Here is a 16,342-nt window from a genome sequence, read left to right as displayed (position 1 = left end):
TTATCAGAAAACTGAAGAAAACCAATTTTCTTTTTTTTTCCTCCATGCGTCTTATTAAAAAATAATAATTTTGAACAATTTGGCTGCTGTTTTACTAGAAAGACTTGTTAGTGCTGAAGTTTTGAATAAGTGTAAAAGGACCTAAGCTATCTAACTGAGCTGTGTTAAAGAAAAGGGTCAGAAATCTTGTTCTTTGTCATAAAAGTCCAACTAGTAAACAGCTGAAGATACTGAAGCAAAAGGTGCTTAGGTCCCATGTGCACAGTTGCTATGGTGTTTAACATATATCCTCTTAACTTAGTTTTAAGTTCTGGAGATGTATTAAAACATTTTCCATAGGATGCAAATAAAGTGTATATATTTGTTGTCAGAAATCCCCCTTTTTTGGCACAATTCCCACTTAATGGGGTTAAAATATCTGAGAAGATGTGTGACTAGGCTGGTTGTCCTGAATTTGCAAATTCTAAGGTAAAGATGAACCTGAATCAAAGTTTGCCCAGAGCACTTCCAAGGTCTAGGGACATTTACCTCTAGATAAGACTGCGGGGGGGGGGGGGGGGGGGTGCTGTCGGTTTTCAGAATGAATAGCAATACACTGTCTAAAACTTCCCTCCTCTGAAGACTGTTGGGATTTGGAGTTTTACTTCTGTTTTACAATTAACCTCATCTCATGCAAATGACTGAACTCCTGGCACAGAAGTTTTTTCTGCATTAGCATTGCTGTGTCTGATAAAATTGACACTGAAGAGATCCATCAATAATTGTAAGTAAGCAAATGTGATGTTTTCTCCCACATTTATGACATCACTCTTTGCATGAGTTGCAGGTGAAGCACTGGGTGCTAAATCGGTGATTATTTCATCATGAATGCATAAAATAATCCTTTTTATGAAACTAGTCTAAGTAATCAGTTCAGAAGTTTAGCAGCGTATAGAGTCATCCTTATTGCTAAGGGTCTGCCAGCCCTTTAAAACCTTTTTTTTTTTTTTTTTTATCCACAGACTGTGTAACTGGAAAACTAAAAAATGCCTTTGGGCAAAAGATGGTGGGGAAAAAAAGGAAAAAAAGAAAAAAAAAAGTCATCTCAGAGCCAATTTTATTTTGTATGTTTTCACCAGTACTTATGTCTCTCAACAGTATGTGATCTTTAACTTCATACTGCGTGTGCTATGGTCCCAGTAGAGGTAGGTAAGGTGAGGACACAGAAGCAAGCCTAAATTTTAAATGTTTCTGTCTTTTTTTCTGTTTAAGCTAGAGCTTTAACTTTATCGTATGCCAGCCTTTTTTTATTCATAGCTGTTGGCTAGCTTGGTGTTGTACGAGAAACCTTCTTCTCACTTCTATTAAGGGCAAGCAGGTTAAATTAAATGCATCAAAATGCATTGCTACTCTACTCAGAGCTAGGGTAGTGCCACAAAACAATAGCATGAGGGGAGTGAATGCTTATCAAGAGAAAGTTTACTTTCAGCGTTAAGAATTAATTTAGCCGAATTGGTGCAGTGAAAGTGGTAAACACAATCCCCCTCACTGTTGTTTGTCAGGGTGTATTATATCACCCTGGATTGCTTTGTCAATAATCTGCCTGGCCTGCAAGCTAGAAATCTAAGATTGCCAGGATGAGTGACAGGCTGGAGATAGCTGATAATTCTAAGGAATTGGAGGTGTAAAATCTTTAAGGACCATGTCTACAGTATAAATGCCAGGGTATCTCCACATCACTCTGTACTTACAAAGGCAACAGCATTGTTAATGGCAGCCTGTCTGTCCATCAAGTTTGCTACAGGAGGATTTATCCCTCTTTCACTCCTTATCTTCCGTTGCTGTGTTTATTTCTAAACCAGCTGCAGAATAAATTGCCTCTTGTCTTCACCTCCTACACTGAGTACAATGATATGTTCTGTAAAGCCTTAAACCATGGTGTTTTTCAAGCATTTCTTTTTCAGAACAGCAACTTCTAATTTTGTTTGTATATGAGTACGCTCAGGCTAGGCACTGTAAACACAGGTTGTTTGGTTTTTCCCCCCCTTTTTACTTTACTACTTTCGAGATTCATAAATCTGTTCTGTATTGCTAAGGTGTTTGAAATACAGAAGGGAAGACATAACAGAACTGGTTCAGCTGATTAATATGATGTGGATGTAATATGGCAAAAACAATTCTTTTGTACAACACAAAATATATTCAGAAAAGTGACTGTAAAGATATCCTGACATTTCATGTTTGTTGTGTCTCAGTGACTTCTTTCTGAAGTAGGTACTTTGTAAATAAAACAATTTTTTTCTAGGTGTCAGCCTTGCAAATGGAATCTGAAAGTCACAATGCATAGTTGATGGCCATGTAGTCATATTAAAGGTTCCAGATTTGGTTTATTAGTCCATTGATTATGACACAAGACACAGTGTTAACATGCTCTCTCTTACTTCTGCAATAAAAAGTGCTGAAAAGTATTTTATAATCATAAGGCTACTGAGGTCAGGTTTTTTAAGTAAGATGTCATTTACAAAATTACTTTTTATAATAGCAGCTAGTGGGCACTGACCTGGAGAGAGTTCAGATTGCCTAAACATCTGCCTAAAATAAATAAATAAAAAAAAAAAATTAAAAAGCAACTACTTGAAAATGCTTGGGTACGTTATTTTGCCTACTTTTTTACATTTCCAGACAGATGAGGTTTTCTATCTACTGCTCCTAATTCAGATCAAAATTAGACTTTAAAGTACCAGAACATGAAGAAAAGGATATTGTCAAAAAAATTTTGTCTAATCAGAAGCAAAGATTATATCATGAATATTTCTATTAGCAAATATCATCAATATTCAGTAAATCACAGTGGCTTGTTTACTCACTTAAAACTTTTAAAAGAGTAAATAATAGGTTCTCAGAAAAAACCAGAACATGTCATTGCAGTCTATTGTAGTGGCAATATTAAATTATATTTGTTTGTTAAATCTATTTGGCTAAGCTATGCTAAGTAATCATGAATGATATCTCCGTTTTGTCTTAACATTCATGCTTCCATGAACACCTGCATATATTCTTCTGCTGTTATTTTCTCATCAAATGAAAAATGGGGTCTCTCAATAAATCCCTTATTTACAATTCCCAGAATGAGAACAAAATACTTACTTGATAACTACTGAATGTTGAGATCAAAATCCTATTAGCCAGTCATACACATAGAGGTGGGCCTTTTATTTCTTCTGAAATTCATTACTGAACTCTGTGGTCAGAATTAATTTCTGAGAAAACAGCCATGTATTTATGGGATGCAGAGTGAGGCAACAGTTAGATGAACCTTTTGAGCCAGTATAAGTTGTCACAGCAGCCAAAAAAAAGCAGTCCTGTCCTCCCATTGCTCCTCATCTCCACCTCCATACCATGTGGGTTATTTCGCATGGTATTTTGCAGTCTTATAGTGAACTGGACTGAGGAATTATATGAATTAACCTGGTGGTAGTTATTGTTCGTAATTTTTATTATTATTATATAATAATAGCTTATTTAATCATCATCATCATCATCATCATCACCATCATCATCCGGGTCTTCTGTTATTCATTTTTTGTTTTGTTTTCACACAGAATAATTCACTGACCTAGTTCAGCAAGTGGTCACAAAAGCCCATTTACCAGCCAAAGGGAATGGGTTATGAAAGAGTGATAGATCAACCAGAAACAGTGTCAAAGGCAAAGCTGCTTCTTTTGATGGTGGTCTCACTTTATGCTGATTTAAATGGCTTATAGAACTGTATTCTAAAATGCTCATCTCTCACTCATGTATTCTAATTATAGTATTAGATGATACCACAGTAGCTAGAGTGGGAACAGTTATCTTTTATACTTGTATTTCATGGGGACATGAAAGACATTTAACACAAGGACAGTGTACCTGAAGGCCTGTATCAGTAACACACTGAACATCAGTGTTTGATTTCATACTAGTCAATCATTTATTCAGTGGCTGTGGTATAATCTATTGATGACATCATGACAGCAGTATCAAGCAGCCAAGTAGCACGATTTAGTTAACCATTAGTGAAAAGCATTTTGAAAGGTAAGGTGCTGAATTTGTGAATTGCACCCAAAGTTCATAGATACTGACTCACAGAAAGGTTTCTTTACCACAGTCCAGCTATTCATATATAACAGCGGCTTAACCATCACTTTATAAGAGTACATGTCTTTCAGAATTCAGGCTGGAATAAAACAGCAGTAATCTCATTAGAAGGGGGAGTACTTATGTCTAGGATATGTTTATACCTATCGGCTTAAAGTTGTATGTTTATGAGAATTTACAGACATATATAAAATTAACATAACTTCTGAAGCATTTAGCATCCCTCCATTCAAGGTCATAGGTATAGTTAGCAAGAAAAAGATCTTTTTTTCTCTATATCTGATTTTATTTAAATTGACCATGGAAAAGACAACAGCTTTTTTGTTGATGCCCTCTCCTTTATCCAGAATAATTTCTAATTTTTTCTGTAAACAGCATTTATCCTCTTCTTAAATGGCGTTTCCTGTACCAATGTGACTATATTCCTAGTGAGCTGAGCTTGGCCTCAGCAAACCATTTAGCAGTGTTAGTTGCTTGCAACTTTTTATTATAACTTTTTCTTGCTATTTCCTCTACTTGGCTATTGCATTTACCCTCCATCTGTCTCTCTGCAGAGGTTCGTGCATTGTGCAGCATCTGATACTCTTTTTCTTCAGAGGATGTATTTGTTACCTCTGCTGTGTGCCAGGACCTCCTCTTGATGTTGTGCCAATGACTGTAAGTCACATTCTCAAATGCAAAAATGTCTTGTCTTCAGATCACATCTCCTGCCTCTTCCCCCCGCTCATGATGCACCATGTAAGACAGGAGGTGAACTGTTCACAAGAATCACTGAAGTTAAACATAAGAGCTTCACAAAACTTTATAAATCCTTGATTCAAAATGCAGAATTCATAACCACATCAGTTACAAATAATACAATTTAGGGGTTTTGTTGAAAATATCTCCCAACCACATAACATGGAAATAAGATGTGCATCTTTTGTTGTCAGGTCAAAATTTAACCTGTATCTTATCTAACTTCTGACAAATAACATGGTTATCCATTGTATCTTTGTAAGAGATAACCTACAAAAGGAAGTTGTGAAAGAAAAGATCTTGATAAAGACTCCTTCAGCCAGTGCCCAACTTAGGTGCTTACGGTCATGCTAGAGATGTATGGTTTTAGTCCCACTAAAAATGCTGGGGAATAATACCAGAATCACAGCAGGATTGTACGTGTGTGAGTGTGCAAACATCAACAGCTCCCCAACATCCAGCACTGTCTTCAGGTGTACTGGGCTGTAGGGGAAAAGCATGTATTATTTTTCCCCATTATGTCTGGGAAAACAGAGAGAATAGTGTTCACCTGGAGAGTTCATAGACCTTGAACTATGTGCACAAGCCTCCCCAAGTCAGATGATGCTTCAGAGGAGATATATTCACATCATTTTCCCTGCATATGTGGATCTGTAGAAAATGTTTTTGACCTATGTTTTCACTTCAGTCAAAATTTAATAAATTACAGTGTTCAAGGAAAACTGCAAAAATGGCAACTATAAGGTTTATAGAAAGAAAGATGATGGTCATTTAGATAAAACTTCTGTATAACTGTTTTTATGTGAAATAAATTCCACTAGCTGAGTAAGTCTTTTGTGAGACATTTGACTCCAAAGCAGAACAACCATCATCAGTCTAAAGCTGAGGGAGCTGCAGATGAGGGCATTTATATGTAGCTGAGATCCAGACACAAGATGTATTTGAAGTGACATGTCTTTGAGCAGGCAAGCTATTAACAAGATTGTTCTTCTTCGAGGACCTTCAGTAACCAGATAGTCTATAACAAGATAATCTTGTGTGAGAGAGAAACTCAACATTTGTGCCATGATGAAACAGTCCAGAAAAGTAATAAAATACTAAGGAAAAACTGTGAAGAGATCAGTGAGGAAGCACTGAGTAAAAGCAGATTCTGGCCCACTTCGTACCTGATTACCTGTGCTTTTGGTTTCTTCTTCTGCTTATTGCTCAGACACCTTCAGAGGATGGCGGTTTTGGAGGGGATTGTATTGTAAAATAGCAAATGGAGACAGAAAATTAGGTTTGCAAGGTGATAACATTTGGAGACAGTACCAAAAGCTTTATTAGGCAAAAACTTGTCTTTGCTGTAAAGTTTGTATGTACTCCCAAACAATATAATTCATGTCTGCTGAAGCAACATCTTTGTGGTATAACTACATCTGTATCGAACTCTGCCACAGCAATAATTTTGACAGATAAAAATCTGTTGTATTTCTTATAGCAAGAGTTCCTACAGTGGAAGTTATCTGTTTGCAAGTGCTGGGGAAACAGGAAACCTGAAAACTTCCTTATAAATGAGCATTCTGTGTCTTTTCTAAAAAATATGTAATTTCTGTGTTATAATGATGGTCAGCATCTGACGCTTTGGAAGGAAATATAACCTCTAATATTGTTATAACGCAGTGGATTTTTATGGGTTTAGATTTCATTATCAAAGCACTTTAAAATCAGTAACGAAATCAGTCATTCAAAGAGCCAAAAGAGGTAGTTAATCATTGTTTCTGTGACAGACAGAATTCAGGTGACTTGCCCAAGGCTGTGGAAGTCAGTGTCAGAATCAGAATTTCCTGTTTCCCAAGCTGCCTTTTTCTTTTTTTCTATTAAAATTTGAAATGTATTCTCTTCTTCAGCAGGTAGTCCATTTGTCATAAACATGAATATTGGTATCCCTTGTAATTTTATCCTAATGATACTCTTCACAGAAATAATCCTTTAGAAATCAGTATTTGCCACGATAATATCCTGTAGCAGGGAATGCCATATATGAATGATGTCTTTATGTAAGTCAATATAAGAATAACGGGGAGCTATCACTTCTTTATATGAATGTTCTTTTTTATTTCAAGAATTGTATTATTTTACTTTACTACAATTGCAACTACCATGCAACAATATTTTTCTCTCCCTGGAAAATCCAACATTAATAGTTTTCTCCTTGTTTTTTAATTTTTTTCTTTCGTATCTTTTGCTAAAACTGAGATTGATGAGCATGTCTCTGGTCAACCCTATGTCAGAGAACACGGTTGCTAAAGCAGTAATGTATGTGTTGAGCAAAATTCATTATAAAATTGATTTAGGAATAGCTGGACACGTTAACTCACTTTTTCACTCTGTTGGCCTTTTGTTGGATGCTGGTATGCATGTGGTAATTTAGGGTTTAAATATGGTGCTTGAGGAGGTGACTTGCAAGGCAAGGAGGAGGAGGAGGAAACGTCCTTCCTTTGGCACGGCATGCAGAAGTGGATGCTTCCTCACTGTCCTCTGTGCAGACTGTGCCTCAAAGCAGTGAGAGGCTGGAGACAGCAAATAAAAGGCAAGGCTGGTCAGCTACAGGGCGGAGAAAATCCCCCAACACCAAGCATAATGACACTAACAAATGGAGAGACTGAAATTTCATGGTGGAAAAATTATTGTGCTGGAAAATGCTGTTTTGACGAAATTTAAATGTTCTTTGGAAACATGCAGATCTTCTTGTATTTTCTGACAGAAACCCGGCAGGATTGCTGCCAGCTCACCCACCACCCAACAGCTTGCCTGGCAGCCCTGGGAGACCCAGCTCGCGTCAGGGCTCCCAGCGCTTCCAGGCTCCCCGCTGCAGATGCAAGAGGCTTGCAGGGGCCCTGGCTGCTGGTACTGCCAAGCACCCAGTTGTATGGCAGAGAGCCTGGGAGCAGGTTATCAGGTCTCTGGGCAACCTAGGATGCCTCATCGGTTTGTGCTGAAATACCACATTCACAGGGTTTGGTTTGGTCTGGGCATTTTTGTTTTTTCTTTCTTTCTTTCTTTCTTTGGGGATTTTTTTTTGCTGGTTCCCCCCCCCCCCCCCCCCCCCACCTTAGATTCTCAGATAAGACCTCAAAATTCTCATTCCGTGGGACTTTTTTTCAGTGCTGAAGTTTGACTCTGCTTTACAGTTTCAGACTTTCCTGCAGAGCTAGAAATCCAGGCTCTGATCCTCCCTGAAACTCCTCACTTCTCCCCAGGAAAGCTTTTGGTATCCACCTGGGGAAAATCAGGCTCCTACCAAAGAGCAAAATGGCTGCATCTCAGTACAATGATTTATTTAAGAATCTCAGAGGGGCAGGGGGAGAGTACTACTAACAGGAAAAATGCTTTGTGGGGCTGTGATACCTCAGGATGAGAAAGCTACATTGCCCTGCCAAGAGTAAATATTTCTGTCATATTTTGGTTTTATCACTACATGTGTGGGGGTGGATGGAAGCAGCTCAACAGTTTTGTTGCTGTCATATTTTCTATTTTATGTTTATTTTTGTTTAAAATGTTGGCATTGACTTCAGACGCCAGGACAGGGAGACACCCAAGAGCAAGAGGTTCATTATATTGATCTCTTTGGGTTGCTTTTGTTCTTCTTAGCTCTGTTGCTGTTGGGTTGGTCAGGATGGGGAACTGTAGTTATGAGCTGCTGGGACGAGTCACAAAATTTTCAGCTATAAAAGTCAAGACTTTGTTTTCAGTTGTAAACTCATAATAAATGAGAGCCAGGTGTTCAGTCTTTGATTTGGCCACTGCTCAGGGCTTGTTGCCTTTATTTTAGTTGTACAATGCTGAGATTGACTTGGCTATGGAGTCTGTACAATACTGTATACTATATTTCCTTGGTTTCTTTCTCAATCATTAATAAATTCAAGAAAAACAGGGAATATATAAATAGCTGCCAAGTGTAAGGCAGATAGAGCCTCATTGAATGCAAAGTTATTCTGGTTTCAATATGTCTTTCTTTCACACTATCTCTCCTCTTTCATCCTTTTCCCCTCACATTACCAGCCATCTGATTCTCCTACCCATAATATGTCTTTGTAGCTGATTCAAGGCTCTAATTGTTCCTACTGAAAAGAGTAAATATTGCTAATGGGATGATACTGGTCTCAGATTCTTGCTGCTCTCTCACCCATTAGAGGTTCCCACCATCGGTCGGGATTTTTATGACTCAGTTTCTGCAGCACATATAAAGACCTTCCTCTATGTAGATAGGAGGAGAATAGTCAATCTTAACAGTCCTCTGTAGGAGAAATGCACTGCAATACTTTGTTCACATCTGATTCGCCCTTTGTAAACAGCTTTCCATGCAGAAACAGGTAGTGCTACCAGTCACACGCAACAGCCCTGCTGAAATGATCTTTTACAGATTGTAGAAATGGTCTTTAGAGGTTTAGGAATTCTGGCCATTACTGAAGGATTGTTAAAGTCAGTCCTGATTTGTCCTTGTCACCTCCTTGTCTTTGAGGGAGGTCTGAGAAGGTAGGTGCTCTGGAGGGATGTAGGCAGATTCTTTGAGGAGTGAGAAGCTGGAGCTGCCCAAACTTTTGGGAAGCAGGAAGAAAGCCACATTTTTTTTTTCCAGCTCCATTCACCTTGCCCTACATGGGGACCAGGCACGGTCTGACTACATGTGTGAGACCAGCAACGCAAGAAGCAACCTCCCTCAAACATCCATCGACCTCTGTTCACCTGGCCTCAAGCATGGTATTAGCATGCCAGTGAATTCCTGCTATTTTAATCTACACATTTTTTAAGACAAGTGCGGCTTTTCTCGTATCTGCAAAACAAAAGGAGCCTGTGCTTGGAATATTAGTAGGAGTGTTAAAGATAAAGATTTAGTTGCTCTGGCAGAGCCATGTGGAAAATTTTGCACAATGCCTGCCTAAGCTTTGTCTGGCTCTAGCTAATGTTATTAGTCTCCCACATACATGAGCATTAAATTCATTTATGAATATTTAAAATAAAAATAAAAATGTTGGCAGTTAAGTAGGAGAAATTATTTGTCATCTACACAATTTGTCATTAATCAAATAATAGAACAGGGAGGAAAAGACAAAAGAGCAACAGACTGATGCTAGCAGATTTTTTTTCTTCTCTTTTCCTTCCTGCAGCAAATTTCAAAACTTGTTGAATCTGTCCTCTTCATGCACCCTTCAGCTTATCTTCCATTTATCCCTCAAAGCATTGAGAAAAGATATTTCTAAGCTATTTCCCAATAGCAGTTAGTAGTTCTTAGGAGTGAAGTTTATTTCATTAGACTGCCTGTTGGGGAAGCGTCAGTATGAACACACCGAAGGGAAGACCCGTTCCCTAGACAGAAGAGTTAGTGAGGTTTTGTCCAGTTGTTGGTACTTCTGCCACCCCATCCCACCATTCCCTGATCTGTTTTCTAGGCCTGAACTCATGCCTTCAACCTCTTTTAGTTCCTTAATTGGAAATTTTTCATTTTCTTGAATGTTCAGCATTTTCAGTCCAGCACTGTCTCTTCCACTAAGCACCTATTTGACCCTAAGTACAACTGTGCAGTCACTATTCAACCTGGACATCCATGTCAATTCCTGCATCCTGCTTGTGATCCCCTTCTGCAGTGGAGCTGCTTTAATTAAACTGACCACCTGATGCTTTTAGGAGTGGGGCACAGACTGAAGGAAGGGTGGGACAGGAAAAAGGCAGTACTTTCTGGATCAAAATGAACTGAAAAAAGTGAATCAGAATGAGATTACAGCACATTTTTTCATAAGTTTTACTGCTTATACATTTCTCTCAGCAGTGTGGAAGTGAAATACAAAAAACATTGCCAAGTTAAATTCCTAATGGATGCCTAAAAGAAGAATCTGTTCTTCCCAGCTTTATATGACGCTAGGTGTTTTTATGGGGTTTTTTTGCCTTTTTTTTTCTTTGTTCTGTTATTGATGCTGTATGGGCTAAGATGAAAAAAGAGATAATTTAAGGGCAAATCTACACCTGAAAAGTCAAAATCGTTGGTTTTCCCTTATAGAGGGCTCCATGGGGAATATAATACAGGGAATCATGGTCAGTTTACCAGTAGCTGTGATATGTATCTGTCTGGTGTAAAAAAAAAAAAAAAAAAAAAAAATTGTTTTCCCTTAAAAGAAAAAAAAAAAAAACAACAAAAACCAAACGAACAAAAAAAACGGCCTCCCTGAGGACCAAAGAGGGAAAGGTCAAAGTACCTTGCTGGTTTGCATGGTTGGCTGGCTGTTTTCTGATGGCAAACAGTACCCTAAGTAATGGCTATTTAGTCCCTGGAAAAAAAACTATCAGATAATCTTCTATGTTCCACCTTATCCTCCACTATGATACAACAATTTAGCAATTTATTTTTTCTCTCTGAGGAAGAAAAAAGGATTTAGAAAGAAAATGCACTCTCTTACCCCTTACATACCACAACACTTAAACATGCAGGTTTATACAAACATATATTGAGTCATTTCCTTCATAGCTGGAAATTATGCAATGTGATATTCTTGGGACTGTGCAAAGTAGGGAAGCTTTTACCCACCTATTTGCTCATGTGTAGTACCACATTTTGAGTATCCACTTCACAGAATACAGCAAGGTGCTACACTTTAGTGGCGACTCTATGTTTAGTGGCCATACAGCATCACCAGGCACAGTTAATCAGAAATTGTAATTTCTAAGAAAGGGTGTACGGAGGAAAAGTATGCAGTGCTATTGTCTCTGGTTTGGGTTCCATCTTCAATCTCTCTTTGTTCCCCAAGATTTTATCTTTGTGCTATAATAAATATATCCGGTTAGGTGTTTGAATTAATTAGTCCTATTGCTTGAAAAAGCATTGATCATTCCTCTTATATAAGGTGAAGTTAAAGATCCTTTCCACTTTTTGTCAGTGAGGTCTGTATGGAGAATGTTTTCCTTTTAATTACTCCTCAGTCTTTTTTTATTAAGATGTTTCTGTAGTAATATAGAAATGAGGGGGGAAGGGAAATTTTCACCAGGACACTTTGAATGGTTTCATAAATCAAAATTTGTATAGCTATGAAATCAAGAAAGAATGAAAGTATGAAAATAATTTTTAACAAATTGAAGTCATAACACAGTTTATATATGAATTCTTGCACCACTGAATATATAAAAGATTCTAATGAGATGACTGCAATATCTTCCATCTATCAGGGGCACACAGAATCATTGAGTAATTTAGATTCAAAGAGATCTCTGGACACCAGCTAGTCCAATCCCCTTCTCAAATGCTAGCCAACTTAGATCAGGTTGCTCTGGGACTTGTCCAATCAAGTTTTGATTAGTGCAAGGATGGATATTCAACAACATCTCTGGACAGCCTTATGTCTAGATTAGCATTTTATTTTACATTCAGGAGTATGCTTTTGAAGTATATCTGTTAATCATCCCCACTTTCTGCACTTGGGTTTACTTTGTGGAGTGGTCTTGGGGGCACAGACTGGATTCCTATTCCCTGGAAATGAAATGGAAAACAAGCTTCAGGAGAACATCTAAATCACTCCCATTACTAACAGGCATTCAATCCAAAAATACAAGCCAGAGTTAGTCCAGACTGAGCTAATCTTAACTAGACCCCTCAAAACATGCGTCATGTGCAGCTTGGGTCCCCAGCATCAAGAGTTTCACATTACAGATCCATCCCTGTTGTGCCACATTACTACTTTTATAACTATAGGCCAATTTCCATAGTAAATCTGGAGAAAAAAAGAAAATTTATCCTGAGACATGTCCCACTACCCAGTTTGGTTCTTCAGCTGTTCTGAATCTTGATTTCATAGCTACACTAACATTTAATTATGTGTCTTTTTAAAGCAGATAACTATTATGCCATTAATTTTCTTAGTTGGAAACTAAGATATATGCAAATTTACAAAACAAGTTGTGTCCAGTCTAGGAATTTTATTATCCAGGGTGCTTTATCTCCACATTTTTGCTTTCTATGCAATGGTACAAAACATGCTTTAAATATTTGAGTTTTCTCATGCACATAAAGAAAAATAATTTCATTTACGTGCCTAACATTTTTACATCTGTTGATAGCTTGTTAAGTTTGGGGTTTTTTTAAATTTTTGTTATGGTAATGAGGCAAACATAAGGATCAGAAATTCTTTTTCAAATTGGAGAGAAATGAGGGAGAAAAGTGACATTGAGGTATGTTTCTTTTTCCTCTAAACTCCCAGAAACTTCACACTGTTTGCTCCACAATTTTTGAGCTTCCTGTGTAGCAGATCAGAATGGATGTGAACAGCCACTATTGGAGGGAGCAATACCATCACTGCTACATTGAATCATGAAGGTCTTTTTTCAGGAGGTAAAATCTTTTTGGGCTGGGGTGAGATGCTTTCAAGCAGAATGACGTCTCAGACCATGCTGCTGAGGAGAGTCAAGGGAGGCTCCCTTGGATGTCTTAAGTCCCTGAAAAGACTGTACATGGTTCTACAGACTGCAGGCTACTAAAGTGTGTGTGAAGAAATATGAACTGGAAGGAATGAAAATACTCTGTAAACTGGTGTGACATGTCCCATTCTTGTGTTGTGTGGGGATTCTTGGGAAACTGCATTGCACAGGAGCTGCTCATATCAATGGGTGTATTTGCTGTTCAGCTCTTTATAGATGCTGTCTTGGATACACTGGCAAAATGCATCCTTTCAATAATCTCTCTCTTTGGTGAAAAGATGATCGTTATGGATAAAAATGAAAAGTAAGGCAACATAAGTTTGAGCCTGACATTCTAAGTTCTGTACTAGAGGTGAAAAGACCAAGTGACTCGTCTCCAGTGGAGCTGCATGTTTTTAAAAGCAAATATAAAATTGCTACTGCACCAATTAGTATTGAATCAGTAAACTGAATGTGACTTAATGGAGCAGGAAAGGTAATATAGAAAGGAAGAAACAAACTAAACTAAGAATAAGACAGTGGTAACACTAGTGATAATTAATATGAAAAGAGAAATTGTCTGACAGGACAGTGACAGTTAAGATGAAAGTTAAACAATAAATGGTTATATTTTCTTTTCAGTCTGAGTATGTAAGTCCTTTTAATGTTAATGGAAAATATACAAGCTAAGAGAAAAAATACTCCTTGAGGAAGCAGGGCAATTTCATTCTTAGTATATTTTATAGGACTGCTATAAAAAGTGGAGTAGGAAATGCTATATATATGAAGAGCCCTGTAAAAGAGCCAAATCTTTGATAATGGGGGAAAATGATAACTAGGATTTTAAGGGTTTGGGGGCAGGTATTATGGACTGAAGAGGCAAGTTCTGAGAGCTTCCCTTTTCCAACTGGCATTAATTTTCCTGGGTTCAGCTTTAGCCAGCTGCTCTTCATCCAGGTGCTGATTTTGGCTGGAGCATTAGGAGGATAAACGCTATATCCTGTAAAGCATGAAGGAGAATATTTGCATAGTCTTTTATGTTTCCCAGAGAATTCAAAATATATGGTGGAAAATAATGACAGTATCATGTCAATCAACACACTAAGTGTCAGAAAATCTGCAGCGTCATTGACTTTCTTTGTCAACAGAAGAACTCTTGACATTATGATCCAGTTGGTTCTTTGTTTGGCTGAATTATTTAGGAATGTTGTTTTGTATCTAAATACCAACAGTAATGAACCTCACCAGACTTCCTGATCATCAGAGCTAGACTGTGGTTTCCACGATGAGCCTATCAAAAATTAAATATTACCTGAGAATTAGCGTCTGACACCCCAGAAAAGGGGTCATTCATTAAAACGTATTTTCAGGAGAGATACAGTGCTGCAGTTTATAGCTCAGCCAGCTCTCTGTTAATCTCCCATCTACATTCCTTATTGAATTTCTATTATTTTCTAAAATATATACAAAATCTCTTACCAAGAATTCCTGTTTCTCAGTGAATATATACTTGACCTTAAGACTGTTATTGGGACCATGAGACAGTGTGTTTCCCCATAGGAAAAATTGCTGATATAGTTGTATACAAGATCTTTTTCTCCTGGAGAATGCATCTACACTACAGAGTACACATAACTGACTCTGAAGCTTTTTGTGAATACCCATTTGTGCTGTAACTGATCCATTTTAAGGACCTGACATAAGTCTACCTAGAAAACAGAGTAGCATGCAAAACCCAGCCTGCATAAGTAAACTGGTACATTCCCATTGATAATTGAGACAGTGGTAAATCAACGTGGACATCCACTTATCCTACAATACTACAGTTTTAGTTAGGAAAAAGAAAACTTTCCATAAAAGGTGTCCTCAAGACCTTTTTTTTTTTTTTTTTTTTTTTGCAGGCTCTATATCTTTTCTATGACTCTGCATATTACTCTGATAAGGGTACCTGGGCCTTATTACAGTGTTTTTCACACTTCCCTCTAATATTTCCATTTTTTTATATAGAACCATTTCCTAGAACCAAACAGTTTCCTAAAAATCACAAAGTACATGCCAGAAATCTCCTCTCATCATCCACAGGTTAGAGGTGATGATGGTAGAGGAATGAAATTTCTGTAAAGCTTCCAGTGGAGTCATGCGCCACCTATGCACATAATAAAATATCTTGTCAGTCTTTGTTACAAACTCCAATGTTCTAAAACAGTTTTGTTCTGAACTGTCAATGGATTGTTCATTGGAAGTCAGAAAGTCAGTCTGTAGATTCTAAAATAACTTCACTTTCTAAAAACAGAGAAAATGTGGTGAGCAAGTAATGGAGTAGCCATAATGTAATAACAACTCTAGAGAAGTGGGACTTGATGTCAGCAGAAAGATTCTCTGGTCACGATCAAATATTACAGAAATAATATTTTGAGAAATATGCAAGGTTCTTACATATGTTTATTATCCCTTTATCCTTTATATGGTACCCTCTGGACACTGCTGCTACATGAAAATGAAATTATAAATAAAATGCTCTGGACTCCCTTAGCTAAGACTTATTTCAAAATCTAAGTCAGTAATACTCTTTAAAGACAGTAATTATTAGATAGGGGCAACATAGGGTACTAGATTCCTACTGACAAACAGAAATTATATTTTGGGGGACAAAATTCAGTACGAGCTTTCCTGAGTGCAGTACAGCTGAAATCAGTAACAGTAACTTCACTGGTAATAGTGATGAATCCAGCCGTTGAATTTTCTAAAATTATTTGTTTCAGCAAATGAAGGAAATAATGATTCTACAAGTTTATCCATTCACTCATAAAATTACCTTATGTAAAATTTCTCACATGGTCCCCATAGTGAATCTAGCTGACTTATTTTTTCATTTTTCACTAGCACTGATCTATCTACCTGACTATATAGCCTCATCTTCCAGTTGCCATACCCTAAATAATATCTATACAGTTCCTGCTGTGGAGAAGTACTATTATCAACAAATAAATATAAGTATAAAATGTACAGGAAAACAGCACAAAAAAAATCTCAAAAATTCAACCATTTTTCTGAAGGGAAGAAAGTA

At 37.4% G+C, this 16,342-nt stretch overlaps 1 long non-coding RNA gene across 1 annotated transcript in view; it reads left to right on the top strand.

Moving 5' to 3' along the window:
* The first annotated feature begins 656 nt into the window (after nt 1-656).
* The window catches only part of LOC115337514, a 28,578-nt gene continuing 12,892 nt past the window's right edge, over nt 657-16,342 (top strand). The window contains exons 1-2 of the long non-coding RNA XR_003922172.1: nt 657-763; nt 4,671-4,773. This is a non-coding gene — a long non-coding RNA (uncharacterized LOC115337514). The remainder of the gene's footprint in view (nt 764-4,670; nt 4,774-16,342) is intronic.

This window comes from Aquila chrysaetos, chromosome Z (assembly GCF_900496995.4).
Source record: "Aquila chrysaetos chrysaetos chromosome Z, bAquChr1.4, whole genome shotgun sequence".
In the NCBI taxonomy this organism is placed as follows: Eukaryota; Metazoa; Chordata; class Aves; order Accipitriformes; family Accipitridae; genus Aquila; species Aquila chrysaetos.
Note: the sequence above shows the minus strand (reverse complement) of the source record. Positions and strands in the feature narration are given on the sequence as shown.